This window comes from Bos grunniens, chromosome 6 (assembly GCF_055505025.1).
Source record: "Bos grunniens cultivar Pamir isolate PY7600 chromosome 6, Bosgru_T2T1.0, whole genome shotgun sequence".
NCBI lineage: Eukaryota > Metazoa > Chordata > Mammalia > Artiodactyla > Bovidae > Bos > Bos grunniens.
Window position 1 is genome coordinate 101,588,979 of NC_141170.1, and position 18,545 is coordinate 101,607,523.

General features: G+C 45.4%; 2 long non-coding RNA genes across 2 annotated transcripts; one reads left to right on the forward strand and one right to left on the reverse strand.

Moving 5' to 3' along the window:
- Nucleotides 1–478: 478 nt before the first annotated feature.
- On the reverse strand, nucleotides 479–8,870 carry LOC147371103 (uncharacterized). Its single transcript, XR_015165824.1, has 2 exons — nucleotides 8,559–8,870; nucleotides 479–7,727 (listed from the first exon to the last, which is right to left on the reverse strand). It is a non-coding gene; the product is annotated as an uncharacterized LOC147371103 (long non-coding RNA).
- A 2,170-nt stretch (nucleotides 8,871–11,040) lies between these two features.
- On the forward strand, nucleotides 11,041–16,417 carry LOC147371104 (uncharacterized). The gene is made up of 2 exons (XR_015165825.1): nucleotides 11,041–12,257; nucleotides 15,951–16,417. It is a non-coding gene; the product is annotated as an uncharacterized LOC147371104 (long non-coding RNA).
- Nucleotides 16,418–18,545: the final 2,128 nt, after the last annotated feature.

An 18,545-nucleotide genomic window follows, 5' to 3' on the forward strand; every position in this document is an offset into this window, starting at 1 on the left:
AGAAAGATGCTCCAGATAGAAGACACCAGCAAGTGGCAACATGTATGTTTGTGACATCAGTTAACACAGCAAACAAACACACACTGACCTAAGGCAATGTGCCCTGTGTCATAGCCGCCCTTTGTTTCGGTGAAATTATATCATTCAGGAGTCTCTCTTTATCAGAGAATGTGGGTGCCCTGGAATGGCAGGAAGAGGAGTCTCTCTCCTTGCCATAGTTAGTTAGGGGTGGTCGCTCAGTCGTGTCTGACTCTCTGCGACCCCACGGACTGCAGCCTGCCAAGCTCCTCTGTCCTTGGGATTCTCCAGCCAAGAAAATCCTCCCCTCAAATGGGGTGATGCCAGACTGAGAGGGAGGAGAGACCTAGCACCCCTGGAGGAGGCTTCCGTTCTGGGCAGTCGGAGCCAGTCCCTGCCTGTGCGCGGCCTTCAGGAGGCTGGGTGAGGAGGGGCACAGCACCCCCTGGGACTGTGTGAGCTCAGACTCAGCTCCACTGCTCTGTCTCACTTTTGCTCAAGTCCTGCCCAGGGCTTCGTCTGAGGGCCAGGGAAGGGTGCGCTCACCACAGAGATGCGGGATCCTGCAGGGCTCAGCCTCCAGCCTCCCCTGGACTGCTCCAGAGTTGGGTCTGTGGAAACATCCAGGCGTCCAGCCGTGGTCTGGCCTCCCCAGACGTGCCGGAGCCCCCCACCCCCGCAACGCTCCCCCTTCCTGACTCTCACTGCTTTGTCACCCCTTTGTTCACTTCCTACATTTTCACTCAGATGTGGTTTCGTGTTTTCTTTCCAAGGCATATTTTGCATGGAAGAATGCTTTCAGTGCGCTGAGGCCCTAATTGCCAAATCATGGTTGCCAAAACATGTTATTTTGGCTTCAAGCTGGTACAGAGCAGGAGGCATTTCCCCTTTTTGGTGAAGGAAAAAAAAACAAAAACAAAAACAAGAACCTTCTTCAGCAGCCCAGGGGCCAGCAAAGACAAGGGGCTGAGGCCTCTGTGGCCCATCCAGCAGCCTGTGAGGGTGACCCCACTCCAGTCAGCCTCTTAGTCAGGGTGGCCGAGGTGACGGGCCCTGGCGTAGCGGGCGACTCCGAAGTGGGGCAAGGAGGAGGTGCAGGGCTGGCTAGGGTAGGGGGTGAGGGGCACGGGCAGAGGGTGGCCTGAGACCAGCTGCCACCGGGGGGGTCCCTGCCCTGCCCGGTGCTGCACCAAACACTGCTGCCTGAACACTGCAGACACACGTGTCCAGCAGGCACAGGGATTCCAAGTGGAGACAAACCTGGGGCCCGGGGAAGCAGGGGGAACCGATCAGTATGAGCTGTATTGCTGCTAATTAAGTCCTGATCCCCTGGCTCCACTTGAAACCAATTAGGGAGGGGGATCGAGTTCTGAGAGCAGGTGCTAACTGGTTGCAAAAGCCACGTCGGTCATTTCAGGAAAAGGTTTCGCAGGTAGCTCCAGTGAGGACCAGCTCAGGACCAGGCTTTGCCGAGAAAATTCATCACTGGACGTTGCCTCAGGACACCAGGAGCGCGGAAGAACCCTCCTCTTCCTGTCAAAAAGAACTGTTTTCCCATCCTCTGTTTTCCCCTCGGTAGCTGACTTTCTCCTTGCGTGGACAATGGTGTAATTTAGAAGCGAGTAAACACTCTCCCGGAGATACCAGCGGCAGCCTCTTTGCAGCACAGACAATATGGTATTTGTTGGGGCTCAAATGCCAGTCCAGAGTTGGCCCCACACAATCCGGCTCTCTCCTTTCCCAGACTGTTGAAGAAAAAAAAAAAATTCTGATCACACATGTGTAAACACACTTCATTGCAATATTTATTTGAAGGAAGCCTGAGAGTTCTGTGAGTATTGTGTGCGTGTAAAGAGGAACTATGATAGAGTGTTAAGTACCTGGGAATACTCTAGCGTATTTTCTTCTTCTTCGGAAACTTTGCCCATGCTCTAGAAATTTTGGCCTGAAATAATGGCTGGGCATGGACTGGGCACTTCTGTGTGCCAGGGGCTCTGCCAAGTGTTTTACACAAATCCTTGTTTAATCTTTACAACGATCCTGTGAAATGGGTGTGGCTTAGGGAGGTTAACTAACACATCTAGTAACTGACTGGCCAACTACTTGAATTCTACCTGAGCCTGTATCTTTTAATGCAGTCCTGTTATCCCATCTCCCAGCTCCGGATCCTGAACAGAAAGAGCAAAATATCTTGCTGTGCGTGCCCAACAAGTAACAGTCAATGAATGAATGAACGCACGGGGCTCAGGTAGTATTAAGGATTAGCCCCAGTTTCATATTAAAACAGTAACCTGGGAAATGGTTCTACTATCTGTTAAGTCTACCAGTCTGGAGATCTCATAGTTGGGGGACATATTTGTACTGATTAAATATATATATATTTATATATATATATATATATATATATATATATATATATCTTCCTTTGATCTTCGTGGGACATGTTCTTAATCCTGGCAGCATCGGACCTACATTTGGCACATTTTGATGAAGCTCCAGGCAAGTTGGCTGAAGTTGCTGGCACTGACTCCAGGAATCATTATCAACATAATTTCCTTTTTCTTATGACATGTAATCCCTTTCCTAGCCTCACACCCGGATCTTCCGACTACTCTTGGTATTGGGAGCCTGCTGCTTTGAGTCATGCATCTAACCTCCGAGCACAGGCTTTCTCTGGAACGCATTCTGTGTTTATTGCATTATTTATTAGCTTTATAGCAACAGAGCCGAGTTCTTCTTTGGTGTCTTTCTTTGGATTGTGCACGCTGTTCAGCCCCACTGAAAGAGTGGTTTGGATTCTCGTTAGCACCTGGACTAACTTGAAAGATAATTGAAAGTGTGGATATTTATGTGAAACATTGTTTTATGGTTTTTGATTAAAAAAAATATTTCCCTTGATGGTGCTTGGAGATACTGTGAGATGAGAAGGGGCTGAACTCAACAATTAAAGCACAGAATCAGAAATGGTAAGGGGAGTTTTAATGACTGGATTTAGCTCTGATGAGGGCAGTCAGGTCCTGATCCTGTTTCATTTTCCAGCTCTTCCTCTGTCGTTTAGATTAATCTTGAGTAGTTCACAGGTTCTCTGGCTCTTTTTCACTATTGCTGTAATGAAGAAAGAGTGCTTTTTTTTTTTTGGCCAGAAGATTTAGTTTAAAAATTGTAACACAAGTTAAAAGTGATTGATTAAGAGAATCCAGGTCCGCATACTCCCACCCACTTCTATCCACCATTTTCTGGAATGCTGTGTTTGCCCACACAGCTTAACTGTCGATTAAATTGCTTTCTTCCTTTCATCCATGTGGGTCCCTGTCTATGCAAACAGACTTCCCTAACTCTTTAGGACCGTGACCTTTAAAGTCTGCCTGAGGAATGTAAGAGAACTGCACATTTTACAAAACTGATGTAAGACTTGTTCAGAACTTCAGAAAAAAACTGCAAGGGGAGGGCCTTACATTGCATTTTTACAAGAGGCCCATTCAACAACACAGGATATGGCGAAAATAAAACAGGATTGGGTGGGATGCCTGTTTGGGTTCTCAGGGGGCCGAAATCAAAGAGGTGTGCAAACTATTCTGCATAAATCCCTGCCATCCGCTTTGATAAACAAGATTACGGACTTGAAAGGTCGATTATATATTCTTAAGGAGAAATGCCAGGTTCTTGTTAATGTTTGTGCCTGTCAGGATCTTAAAATAGACTTGAGTGAGCTAATCACATTGATGGCCACGTACAGCAGTGGGGTAAGAGCTTAATACAATTTTATTACCTCCTATGGGCAAATATTTGCCTCTTGGGACACACCCACTCCCTCCAGAATAGTCTATTGTAAACAATTGGCTCCCCTTTTACAAGAGCTGAAATCTTTATGATGTTTGGGAATGCTGAAACCAAAGGCTAAACAGCTTATTTGAATCTTGTCTGGCAGCCAGTAATGCTCACCAGTTGATTTTTCCCTCTCTTTTTTCTCACTACTATGCCCAAGGCATGTTCTAGAAAACTAACATTGGCAAAAGTTCTCTTCATCCTTCCTAGTTTTGTTCCTGGGAATGACGATCGGTGGGTTTTTTAGAATCTCGCATGTAGTTCCAGCAGACAAAGACCCCGCCTCCGTTTTCCTTGGCCTTCATAAACCTGAGCATTACTTCAAAGTCTCAGATCTCTGATTGAAAGAGGTGAGAGTTATTTCTGATAATATTGCTGCCAGGATTTAAGCCTACAAGATTTAAGCCAGACTGCTTGCCTGGCTCGTGGAAATGCAATGAGTGTCTCCCCCAAATGCTTTCTTATAATCAAGTGGACACTCAGTTAACATCATTGCTCCTAACTTGTGTAGGTTGTGTTGTGAGGTCATGTGAAGCATTAATTTCAGTAATCTTCACTTGGCTCCTTTAACAGGGATAAACAGATTAAAAGAATGAGACTTTTTTTTTTTAACGGCGAGAACACAGTATTTTTTTCTCTTGTTAACGTGTGGCTAGATGTGCTTGTATGCGTATTTACATTCATGCTCACTCACAGAATTGCATTTCAGAAATATTTAGGACTGCTTAATATCATTCCCATTGTCAAAACTGGCTTAGTCTAAGCAGATTAATGCAATTCTGGCCCAAACGGGAATCATCTGTGTTCCAGCCAGCTTTCAAAATTAGGAAAGCCTAGTTGATTCATATGTAACTTCTAAAAATGTGTTTGGCTTGTTAATCATGCTTAAATTCTATCAAAGGAAACATTGCTTTTGCACCATCATAAGCCTCCTTTCAAATTATTCTCATACTTTTGGAGCCATGCAAGTTACCATTGTGGTGTATTGACGGTTAGAGTCATGTACTATGTGGTAGGTCTAAGTCGTGTGTGTTTATATATATGACTGTGGGGTATTTGCAAGTTAGGTTAAACTGCTACATAAGTAGAACCAAAACTGTATTGTGGTTTAAACACAACAGGAGTTAATCTCTTGCTCAAGTAAGAGTCCAAGGTGAATGACCCTGGCCAGACAGTGGCTTTCCTCCAAAGTGTCCAGGAAGAGAGGGAGGGAGACCTGGAGTCAATGTCTAGTAGTCTTTACCACCGTAGGTAGTTGTATGTGTCTAATATATGCACATACTCGTTTGCATTCAGGCAGCATGTGGGCATCTACCTGGCGCAGAAATCAGTATAAACAAATCACACACACACATCTATGCAAACCCAGGAATAATATCAGTTCCTCTTTTACAAAAGCAGTAACGTATATTAGGTTTCAGGAAGACGAAAGTCAATGTAAATGGCCCTGGCAGAGAATGCCTTTTCCTATTTTGTCTGTAATGGCGTTAAATCAAAAGGTAAAAGAAACAGTGATCAAGAGGGAGAGATTAGTAGTCGGGAGGACTAAAGGAAGAGGCTTTCTGCAACCTCCTCTTTCAGAGTTTTATCACCAGCCGCCCTCCTCCTTCACGTTTCCTCCTGACATCTATTCCTGTTTGTTCATTGCTACTTGAGAAAGTCTCTGTCCTCCCCTCCTTCAGGCAGTCCTGACCACCCAGGTCTTCAGTGGCAAAAAAAGATCCTGTCTTTTTCTCTCTACACGATGAATATGCCAGATGAGCAAGACACCCAAGAATATCCGTTATTTAAAAACATTACTAGATTACTGGCTCTAAGACAAAGGAAATGGCCGGAGTCCTTGTATCTGGTAAAGTCGTGGCCATCTGATGTGCCTGATAGCTTTAGAAGGCAGATATCTTGGAAAGAGTCCAGCTTCTTGAGTTGCTCAACACTTCAGCCCATACTGAGAGTGGAAAAGAAGGCAAAAGCTGCAACTTTGCCGAAGGAAGGGGGAAACCCACAAAGAAGCCAACCTGACATTTATCAGCATGAGCTCTTTTGTTTTGGTGACATAACACACACTGTCAGTTCCTGGCATGCTTATTTTCTGGCTTGCCTGAAGTAACAACAATGCCAGTTACTAGAAATACAGAAGCTATAAATGGTAACTGATAATATTATGCATATTTCTAATGACTTGAAAAAATATGTTTTCAGAAAACTGCCTTGGAGGCGCTAGTTTCAGTTCTGTAACTCAAGGGGTGATAAGATTAAGCCGTGTGAATCTCTGCTTCCTTGGGCTGAGCTCCTTCAACGTCTGCTCAAGCTTCTGGTTGAGTGCTGGGCAGCCTCTGGCCTTGTCTTTGAAACATAAGTTGGAGGGGACCCTAGAAGGGAGAAGGGCTGGGTGAGGCCTGAACGGCAGCCAAGATTCAGCTGCTACTGGCATTGGCCTCTGCTGGCTGACTCTGTTTGAAGGTCGTTTGGCACTGTGGGCTGGGATGAATTCAGTACTGGGATGTCATTGCTGACCCTTGATTGCCTGATTCTGCCCCCAAATGAGAATTCATCGAGTCGCCGCCTTCAAATATTATACATAAGAACGTGATAAAAACTTGCTAATGGTTGCATCGTCTTCATTTAAACATTGCCACTGGGTTTTCTCCAGAACCCAGAAATATGTATTTCCTTAGTAAACTTTTTGATGTGGAGAGCCTTCTGAAAGCCAAAATCTCTGTCTTGAGAGTTAGTGGGAAGTACCAAAAAGGTCTAGCCCTGCCCAGAGAAGCCTCTGACTTTCTTGAAAGTGAATTTGTGGCCTAAATTTCACCTCTGGTTAAGTTGATAGAGCAGATTGTGTCAGGTAAGGTAACCAACCTGCCTGTCTATTCTGCCTCTGTGTGACCACTTCTGATTTCCTCTTTGTAAGGGATCGTTAGGCTATCACTTCTCTTTCTCATCACCCTGCCTACATGTGTTATAAACAAATAACTGTTTGGATTTGCCGTGGTTTGAGATTCCCAACTTTGCCATGAGTTTTCCGTGGGGTTGCTGAGGGTTGGACACGACTGAGCGACTTCACTTTCACTTTCCTACATTGGAGAAGGAAATGGCAACCCACTCCAGTGTTCTTGCCTGGAGAATCCTAGGGACTGGGGAGCCTGGTGGGCTGCCGTCTATGAGGTCGCACAGAATCGGACACGACTGAAGCGACTTAGCAGCAGCAGCAGCAACAGCAGTAGAATAGAAAATCTAGGAACTTTGGACATGGATACAATTTCCCTCAAAGTAAAGTTGTGAGCTTTCTTCACCTTTATTTATGAGGTAAATTTGGATATCTTGACAGTAAATTTCAAGATGCTTTGCAAAAATGACAGATAATTTTGGCTAGAACAAAGTAGAGGATTAAATTACTCTGACTGTTGTTTAGTCACTCAGTCCTATGTGACTCTTTGCAACCCTATGGACTGTAGCCCACCAGGCTCCTCTGTCCATGGGATTTCCTAGGCAAGAATACTGGAGTGGGTTGCCACACACTCCTCCAGGGGATCTTCCTGACCCAGGGATAAAACCTGCGTCTCCTGCATTGGCAGGTGGATTCTTTATTGCTGAGCTGCCAGGGAAGCCCAAAATACTTCTGTTAGCTTTGAGAAAATCAGATAAACGTTCTATTCAGAAACACTACAGAAAAGTTTAATTTCCATAAAATTTAACCTTAATTGAAAATATTTTTGCATTTTAAAAAATCCGATTTTCTTACTCTTCATGGGCTGTGAGGAGGAAAGTCTGGTTGAGGACATTCAGATCTGCTTTTTTTCTCTTCCTGCTGCTTGCATTTCACATTAAGTCACCAGAAGTTTATGGAATTCACACTCAAGGGATGTTACTGCTTGCTAGCAACTCTGGAAAAAAGTAGGTGCAGAAAACATTTGAAATGAATGATTTAAATAAAAATGCTAGATTATATGAGTTTATTTTAATCATTCCATCCCTGACTTCTTTAAGCAATAAGTGTAACAATCCACATGGCCATGGAGCCTGCCTTTGAGGAGTCCTGAAGGCCCCTCTGTACTAAGCCTTCCTCTAGCACGGTGGACACATCAGAGTCCCACCCCTGCTCCCAAAAGCACTCGTCCTGCCTCTTCCTCTACCGCTCCCCTGTGTCACCACTCCCATTTGTATGGCTCATCTCCCCAGCTAAATATTAAGCCTCTTAAGGCCAGGACCTGTCTTCAGTCTGTTTTCTCCTGTTGTATGTATGAGAGCCTCGTACTTGTAACAGTTTGTTCTAAAAGTGTTTGTTGAAAGAACCAGATGAAGTCAGAAACTTATTAAATTGTCCCTAACTCCTTGTGTGTGTGTTTTTAACCCCACATTCATACTTCACAATTTGCCCTTTTTGTTTTTCTGTTTAGCAGAAATAGGAAAATTAAAAAAAAAAAAACATGAAGAGAAGCAATAAAGTATCAGCTACAAACATATGCTAAAATAATATGCAATTATTATTTGGTATAATAAATACCAAATAATTTTTGTTATTATTTGTTAATCGTAAATATTTGTTATTATTTGGTGGTTTTTTGAACATATATGTGTGTATATACACACAGTTGGGGGGTTCTATTCAGTTCAGTTCAGTCGCTCAGTCGTGTCCGACTCTTTGCGACCCCATGAATTGCAGCACGCCAGGCCTCCCTGTCTATCACCAACTCCCGGAGTTCACCCAGACTCACATCCATCGAGTCGGTGATGCCATCCAGCCATCTCATCTTCTGTCATCCCCTTCTCCTCCTGCCCTCAATCCTTCCCAGCATCAGTCTTTTCCAGTGAGTCAACTCTTCTCATGAGGTGGCCAAAGTACTGGAGTTTCAGCTTTAGCATCAGTCCTTCCAAAGAACTCCCAGGGCTGATCTCCTTCAGAATGGACTGGTTGGATCTCCTTGCAGTCCAAGGGACTCTCAAGAGTCTTCTCCAACACCACAGTTCAAAAGCATCAATTCTTTGGCGCTCAGCCTTCTTCACAGTCCAACTCTCACATCCATACATGACCAATGGAAAAACCATAGCCTTTTACTTGCCAACATACTGTATTACAGTTTTCCATGTCACTTTTTTCACTTAGTTACAAAATACTTTCCCCGTGTCTTAAGACATTTCATTCAGGTTATATTATGTTCTATCATATGAATACATCATAATTTATTAGTTAGGCTCCCTTTCAAGTTGTAGGGCCAACTCAACCTAAGTGATGCAAGACAAGGGGAAGTATTTATTATAGTGTGATATAAAATGTGACGTATATTAGTGCAATCCTAGGTATACGGTGATCAGTGCCAAGGGCAGGGTGACTCCATGGAGCTTAAGGGGAAAGGATCTCTGGCTAGAACAACTGGACAGGGCTTCAGAACGGACGTGGTATTTGGTGTGGGCACAAAGGCGAAGTGAACAGGATAGTGACTTCAGTGTCTTAAGTGCAGACCACATGACACACTAATCACCTTACACAGATTGTCTTATTTGTTCTTCAAAGGCTTTGCTCCTTTCACAGAACAAGCACAGTGTGATATTTTCCCCATGTCTTAAGACATGATTGGCTAGGTTATTTTCCATCATTTGAATTCTATAGATATCGCATTATACGAACACATACTACGGGGATATTCATTTTTGCAAATAGCTTCTTTTACACTGAAGAACCAACTCAATGTAACTGAAGCAAAACATACTTATTACTTTTATTATAAGATGTTTTCATTCGCATTTCACAGATGAGAAGACCAAGGCTTAGAGAGGTTATACGAACTTGCCCATGTGCCAGTTAGGACTTTGACAGAAAGGAGAACCAGGGACCAAGCTGGATGGTAGGGCAGCAGGAGGCAATTTATAGAAATGAATGGCCTCACCCAAAGCATCAGTAGCCACATATGTCGACACAGTGTCACAGTGAGTCTGCTCCTTGGAGTGTATTTCGTTAGGACCTGCCAGATGGAGAAGACAGGAAATAACTACCTTTCATGGTGGCTCTTTAATGTGGTTCCTTAAACAGCCATCTGTGCTACCCATTGCAAGAAACCGAGGATTTCAAGTCATCTCTTGAATCTTCCGTGTGACAGTTTCTCCCATAACGGCTCCTCAGTTGAAGATCAAAGGCCACCATCCATTTTAACATAGAGCCAACTTTTAATAAGTGATTTCTGCAAAGATGGGTAATTCAGATGACATTGGAGCAAGGCACACGGTTACAAAATAAAGACTTCAACTCACTTTCAGCCTGTAAAATGTATAATCTGTTACAAACATAAAAGTTTGGTCAAACTCACATGCTAGGATGAGTTGGTTCCCCTCACTATCTATCCAAGAAAAAAACGTTTGTTTAGGACAAATGTAATTAGGGCTTTGCAGAGAGCCCTAGATATGTCTCCTGACTCATTCTTGCCTCCTTGCTTCGGAACTCCCCACGCACACAGGCAAAGTCCGATTTTTGAGTTTCCCTCGACTCACTTGTTGCATGCAGGGAGGCAGGGAGTCACCAGCTAAAGGCGGCAGCCCCAGGCTGTTGGAATGACTGCAGTGGGTCTGTCTTTGAAGTTCTACCCTGCAGTTATCTCCCACTGCACCCGGCGGGCTGTAAGCAAGCCCGTTGCATGCAGCTGTCACCATTTAAGCCAGCAGGCGTTTGAAGATGTGCCGTCCCACCCCCGCCCCCATGAGCAAAGCCAGAATAGAACAAAGTGTGGTCTTCTCATGAAATAGTTTGAATGCTTGCTAAGAGTGTGCTCCTGCACCTTTCCCTCTGGATGGAGCGCTTGGGGGGAGGGGACAGGGAGGAGAGGAAGGTACCATTACCTCCCCCTCGGCCAACGTGGAACACAGGTAGCTGGAACCGCCACGTGTGTTTATCACTGTTCCTGATGACAAAATAGTTTGCACGTGGTGGAGATGGTGGTGATCGCATCAGGAGGAAAAAGGGAGGGGAAGGCAGGTCTCTGAATTTCTGGAGGACTTGTCACAGAAGCCTCCTCCATGCAGTGCTTCTCACCTCTTCCCCTCTGTGTTGAGAGCACAGTTGAGACCCCGCACCCCAATGCTGCTGTTGAACATATGTTCTAAATGAGTGGTGAGATAATGTCGCGGCCGTTGAGGCAATAAGCGTCAGCTGTGGTTTCTGATTTCCTCACCACGTCTTTATCACTTGATGAGTGAGCCGGTGTGTTTCACCCCTGGAGTGTGAGCTAGGACAAATTTTTGCCACCTCTTTTCCCCACACCCAGGGCCTCATCTCACAAAAAAGAAGACAAGTCTTTCCAAAGAAAGCAGCTGTCCAGAAGGGCACTGCATTTGCCCAGACCTCCCAAATGCCTCATCAAAACCCTTCCTTCTGGGTTGATTTCTCTGTTGCTGCAAATACCACACATGGAGAACCAAGAGTGCCTCCATGTGACAAAAGTACTTGCAGGATCCAGAAGGAGGGGAAAGGCACAAGCCAAGCGCTAGGGGATTGCCCTCTGCTTTCACTGCCCAGCTGTCCCCCTGGGTGAGCCGCCCTCGCGGCCGACTTCACAGAGGAGCCAAGCGACCAACAGCAAATTGCTCATTTTACAAACAAAAACACAGACAGTAGGAGAGCCTGTGTAAGCTGAGTTACAAATTGCTGTCAGGCCTGAGTGGGGAGTTGGCAGTCAGTGGTGGAGCCTCAGGTTCTCTGGAAGGAAGGGGAGCGACCTGTTACGCAGGCTGGAAGGACAGTGGAGGAATGCCTGGTATGAGAATTGTCGGCCTCTCTCCCCATCTGCAGACACCATGTGGCTGGCCCCTTGGTGGCCCAGGAGATTACATAAAGGGCTGGAAAGCTAGCCGTCTTTGTGAAGGGTAAACATCTTCCTTCTGCCACCAAAGCGGTAGCAATTGTGGTTCCAGGAAGGGAGGTTTCAAAACAAAACTAGGCCACTGCTGCTGGCATTGCTCTGCCTCCAAGAAGATACCATCAGCTCTCATCAGACACCAATTTTCGAGTTTGTGGATTTCCCAGACCTTTATTCTTGCCTTCCTATTTGGCAGAATCAATAAAACAAAATTCAGATGGGACAATTTTTCTATTTGTAAGCACTTTATAGAAAGAGCTTGGTTGCTGAAGTCATTCAAGCTGCCGACCAGAATTCAGTTTGCAGACCATGTGTGCCTATAAATGGCTCTGCTCTCTTGGGCAGAAGTCGGAGAGGGAACTGAAGGCTTGGCCAAGCAGGTCCCGGGCTCCTTGCTTCTTTCAGCTTAAGCCATTGTGAGGCCAAGAAGAGGGTTAGACCTGTGTCTAGTTTAGCACTTTGGGTCCTCTCTGAGATGTGGTTGCCTGATCTGGAAAACTGGAGCAATCATGTCCATGGTAGAGAGCTGATAAGATAATCTACATAAAGTATGCAAGGACCTTTAATAAGGTGGGTCTATAATAAGCACCCAATACGTGTAATCTCCTCTCCCCTACCCCCATTTCTCCATGTGCATGATCAATTAAGAAAAGGCACTGAAATATAGGGTTGAATTGTCTGACTCCAACCTGAAGCTCAAGAGAAACTAGAAGGTCAGTTTGCGAGGACAAGAATGGGCACTGTGTCCAAAGCCACTAGTAAGAATTGATGCTTTTGAACTGTGTGCTGGAGAAGACTTTTGAGAGGCCCTTGGAAAGCAAGGAGATAAAACCAGTCAATCCTAAAGGAAATTAACCCTGAATATTCATTGGAAGGACTGATGCTGAAGCTGAAGCACCAGTACTTTGGCCACCTGATGCGAAGAGCCGACTCATCGGAAAAAACCCTGATGCTGGGAAAGACTGAAGGCAGGAGGAGAAGGGGGCAGCAGAGGATGAGATGATTAGATAGCATCACTGACTCAATGGACACGAGTTTGAGCGAACTCCAGGAGACAGTGAGGGACAGGGAAGCCTGGCATGCTGCGGTCCACGGGGTCTCAAAGAGGCAGCCACAACTCAGCGACTAAACAACAATCTCCAGAGCCTGACATCCAGCACGTGCATTTAAGCAGAGGCTGAGCAAGGGACTCGATGGTGGCTGCACCGTCAGGTGGTGTTCATGAGGGATGGATAGTCACCTGTGTCATTTGGAGACTCAGCTGGAACGTGAGATTCACAGCAGGCCTTCCGGCCCTGGGGTGGGGGGGGTGGGGCATAAAAATAGGGAAGGGGGGCAGGAAACTCACTCATGAGTATAGGGTGTGAGGTAGGATTCATTCATAGGAGAAAATGGGCAGGAACCTAATTATTGGGGTGTTTGGGGTTCCCCCAAGACAGAGAAATTCTTACTGGAAATGAACTAGGAGTTCCAGATTAAAACACTCACATGCACTATGGAATGAGGGCGATAATGGCTTAACTATAATATCAGAGAAAAAGTTGGGTACTGACTGAGTACAAGTCAGTGGGGCCATGTGGTTGTACACCACCGGGAGCACTAGCATCACTAGATGTGTCCTATCCAGGTGCAGAAAGAGGACAGCTCCACTAGTCCTGCTTCATCAGGGTGCACAGAGAGAGCTGGGCACCTTGATAGGGGAGCAATGATGGCGAGCAGGCCATCTGGGAGAATGTGGGAGGAAGAGAATGTATCAGTCAGGGCTCACGGTTGCTAATGACAGAAACTGACTCTGGCTAATGTAGGCAAAAGAGGAATTTGTTGGAACATTATTTGCTGACTTGTACCATCACCAGGAGACTGGAGGGTCTGGTGGGGAGAATACTCAAGAGCCAAGTGAGGCCAGCAGCAGATCGAGCTAGGATGCTGTGCTAGCCCCTCCTCCACTGCCCACGGTGGCCATCACTGCTGGATCCTTCTGGATCCCTCACCAACTGAGCCTGCCCCTCCCCCTTCACATTAAAAACCCTACTCAGTGCTTCCAATTGGCTATGTGACCATGTGCTGGCTGTCTGCAGATGAGTAGAGGGAATCCCCAGTCCTCTTTGGCTTCTGTGATGGGAAGTAGGTCTCTGCCTTCCTCTGAGACTGACAAAATGAAGAATAGCTACAGAAGATGAGTTAGCCCGTGACTAGAGAAGCCTGGCAGGCTAGAGTCCATGGGGTAGCAAACAGTAGGATACGACTGAGCACACGTGCACTCTGAAGTGAACTGAAGTCAAAGTTGTTCAGTCGTGTCTGACTCTTTACGACCCCATGGACTATACAGTCCGTGGAATTCTCCATGCCAGAATACCAGAGCGGGCAGCCTTTCCTTTCTCCAGGGGATCTTCCAAACCCAGGAATCGAACCCCGGTCTCCCGCATTGTAGATGGAGTCTTTACAAGCTGAGCCACAAGAGAAGCCCAAGAATACTAGAGTGGGTAGCCTGTCCCTTCTCCAGCGGATCTTCCCGACCAGGAATCAGCTCAGGGTCTCCTGCATTGCAGGTGGATTCTTTACCAACTGAGCTATCAGGGAACCTGCAGGCACACTGGGGCACACATAAACAAATGAAAAAGCAAAATCAGGTACAAAGCAGCTGTGATTACTTCTGTAATACCCTAAGGGGTAGGAAAAAGGTTGATAGATACATGCAATTGTGAAGCAGGTATTCATTTGTTCAAAATATGATTCTAATGAACAAAACTGGGCCAACACGACTGAACTGCCTTTGGCAGTAGTGAGCTCCCCATTCCTGGCAGAATGTAAGAAAATGCTGGTGACCCTTGGTGAAAAGTTTTCTCTGTGACAATGAATTTCTAATAATAAGTCATCTAGTTCTAGCGAATTCCCTGGAAGTCAGTGGTTAGGACTCAATGGTGCTTTCACTGCTATGAGCTCGGGATTCAATTCCCAGCCGGGGAACTAAAATCCCGAAAGCTGGGTGGCAAGGCCAGAAAAAAGAAATCATCTTGTTGTAAACCAATGTATTTCTTTCTAACTTATTCTCTCTGCATTGTAACAAAGAAGGAGAATATTCAAGAAACTCTTAAATCTTAGACCTTAAAACAGCTTGCATGTGCTTGGGTACAAAGGTGGGAAAAGTTATGCATCCCCTAATGTTTTCTAACAGATGAGAGGATGGTGGAGGTGGGGAGCGGAGGGTGAGCATGTGTTTCCTCTTCCCAGAAGTACAAGTCAGTCATCCACGCCAGCAACAGGCAGGTTGGAGGTGTGGGAAGTTTCTGGCTACTAAATTGGTCCCTAAAACCTCCAAGAGGTTGGAAGTTAGAAATGGGCTGGGGGTAGAGGAAAGGGAGAGAGAAGAATTCTGCTGCTCCTGATGCCAGGATCGACTTCCCACACTCCTGTCACCTCCCACCCAGAAGGGAGGCCCCCCGGGTGGCTAATTGCACCTGGCACCCAGGGAGCAGCATCTAGGGTCACTGGTGTTTGGCCAGCCCTCTGCCTGGTTCCTTTACTCTGTGTGCTTGGGTCAGTTCCTTCTCTGTTGCCCATAAATATTTACAGCTCCTGCATGCCCTTGCAAATGGGATTAATCTTCACATATTTCTGGGACAGAGACGGGCCTGTCCAACCTTAGTCCTGAGGAATAGGGAGGAGCAATTTCTAACCCACCCGTCCCACCTTTATAGCAATTAGTCTCAAAGAGAGAAGGAGAGTAGGGAGGAAGGAACAAAAAAAGGGAAGGAGAAGGGGTAGACAAATATTTTGAAATGTAAGCCAAATGTCAAAGGAGATCTGAGCTCAGTGTTTGGGGAGCAAACTAGGAGAACGGGGCTTGTGAGGGCAGTATCAGTACCAGGTGAGGGGGTGAAGAGCCTGGGTGAGTCCAAAAATAGACTGAACCATAATTGTAGTTCCAGAGCACGATGTTGAGAAATCGAAACCCTCTTCTCCAGGTAAAGGAGGGAAGGGATGCCTGGCAGTCTACAGCATTCTAGAAGTGAAACGACAGATAAAGGAGTTTCTGAGCAAGGTTATTAGTGTGGATAATTACCATAATCATTCAAGTTTTATTTAAATTCATATGATATCTTCGGAAAAGGAATTTTAAAGCAGTTGAACTGCCAGGCACTCCTTCCTTGCAAATTTTAAACTGCCTGAGGTTTCAATCTTTTCAGATATTCACCATTTTCTGTTAAGAAAATGCCTTCCCTTGAAATGTTGACTGTTAAGGAAATTTATCTTTTCCTTCAGTCTTCACAGGAATGCGAGCGATTAGCCACGGAGCCCTTCTCTGTCTAGCACCAGGCATCAGCCGCCCGGCGACGCAGAGGCCGTTTGAATGGGACCGCAGAATAATCTTCAGGAGAAAAAGCCAGCTTTTTCGAGTGGCGGCAGCCCATTGTGCTGAGTTAAACACACTGCAGACTCTGGCTGGCGAGGTGTGGTGTTAATGACAATGGTGGCTGCAGAGGTTAATATCTGTCTACCAGACCCTTTGCAATTTACTATCCCCTATTTCATCCTAATTTAAAACCCTAAACACTTTCAATTAAATATTTTTCTTTTGTTGGCAGCAGAAGACCTTTAAACCATTTAAGCCTAAACATTATCAGAACTCCAATATATAAAACAGTAATATCTGAAATTTATACAACATTTTTCATGTACCAAGCTTTAGATATTAATTTATTAAATCCTCATAACACGCTGTAAAGAAATACTATTGTCATCTCTGTTTACAGGGAGGGAAACCGAGATGCATGAAAGATACCTTCTCTGAGATCATGCGGCTAGGAAATAGTAGGACTGTGACTGGAAGCCAGTCAGCCAGCCTCCGGACCCTCTTATGCTAATGTGGGAGTGGAGGGCTCTGAGTCCTGGCCTTATCCCTCTCTCTTCTTGCTCTCGACTTCCCAGATGGCTCAGTGGTGAAGAACCTGCTTGCCACTGTAGGAGACATGGGTTCGATCCCTGGGTCAGGAAGATCTCCTGGAGAAGAAAATGGCAACCCACTCCAGTACTCTTGCCTATGAAATCCTAGGGACAGAGGAGCCTGGTGGGCTATAGTCTGTGGGGCTGCAAAAGAGTCGGACATGATTTAGTGACTAAATGACAACAACCTCTTGCTCTACTAAAACACCTTGGGCTCTATAAAGCACAGCTGAAAAAGCAACTCATGCAGTTCCACTCTCCTCTTCTGCTGCTGCTGCTGCTAAGTCGCTTCAGTCGTTTCCGACTCTGTGCGACCCCAAAGACGGCAGCCCACCAGGCTCCCCCGTCCTTGGGATTCTCCAGGCAGGAACACTGGAGTGGGTTGCCATTTCCTTCTCCAACTCTCCTCTTCTAGGGATGACAAAATTGAAACCCAGAGAGGTAAAATGACTTTCCTAAGATCTCATAATCAGCACTCAAAAAAAAGGTCACACACCCTGTTCTTTAAGTCAAAGACTCACTGGTTTCTCTCCTGATAGTCAAGCTCTGTATTTTCTGTTGAGAAAAAATGGCTCGAGGGTGTGTGAGGTTATCTTGAAGAGAATTTAGATGGATGCAGGAACTCAATTAAGTGTCAAAGTGATCAAAGAGCAGCTTAGGGGGAAACCCAAATTAACTCAATTATAGCTTTCACTTCCTCCTCCTTCTTATATGAAACAGAATAAGACAAGAGCAAATGAGACCCAAGTCGTAAATTGTCATTCATTCACTCAACAAATAATGATTGACAGCCTACCGTGTGTCATGAACTGATCACATGCATAGATATCTCATGTGTGACATACTAGGTGTGGGAACACTGCAGAGAATAAGTCAAGTTCCTGCCCTCTTAGAGGTCACAGTCCAGGGCCAGTGGGTGGACCAGTTGCCTCTGTGTAGATGGAGTTTTGAGAGGGCTTTGAGCTGGTCTGTATCCTAGCCAGCTGCCTTGCGGCTGTAGCCATTTGTCATCAGAAGACCAAGCGAGAGGACGGGTGACCTAGAACAAATCCGTGACTGTTTTTGAGATGTCTCTGTCTTCCTTATGGTGAACCGTTAGGGGATCTGTTTAAAAGATTTTACCTTAACAATTTAAAACTCTGTGCCTCACTTCATCTCTGTGTAGTGAGTACATGTAATGTGTTTTATTTCTATGGAAGTGTACAGTAACCTTTCAGGAATTGATAGCATCTTTTTCTGCCCATTAACTCTAGGCAATGGTCTATTGCTGTTGATGCAAAATGCAATACTTTACAATTTTCAAGTCAATCTAGAGCTTGCTGATGATTCAAAGTTTAATAACAGAAATATGATCACTAATAATGTTACATTTTATGTGTACTAAATTACAATATGTATAACTATCCAGTCATTCAACAAATATTTATTGAATCACTTTGTGTTCATTTGGAAGCTTTCAGTTGCAAATCACTGAAGTTCAAGGTGGCTTAAGCAATAAATATAATCTGTTGGATTACATAACTGAAAAAGTTCAGGGTTATTTCAAACTTCAGAATGGTCTGATCAGGGCTCTGTTTTTTAAACTTCTCTCAGCCCTGTCTCTCCTCTGGCTAATGCCTTTATTCTTGGCCTGGTTTTTCTCCAAGTAGAAAAAACGGCTGTTTACTTTAGCCTGTGTACTTATCTGCACACCACCCTAGACTGAGACAGAATTTCTTTCCAAATCAGCACAGGTCTGGGCTTCACTCTTATTGGACCGTCCTGGGTCATGTGCCTTCTCTAGACCAATCACTGTGGATAGGAAATTGGGATTACACTGATTGGTCTAGGCTATTTAGGGCTCACCCCTGTTGCTGGAGGAGAGGTAGACAGTCCCATACAAACTGCACAACGGCCGCCCCATGGAGGAGAAAT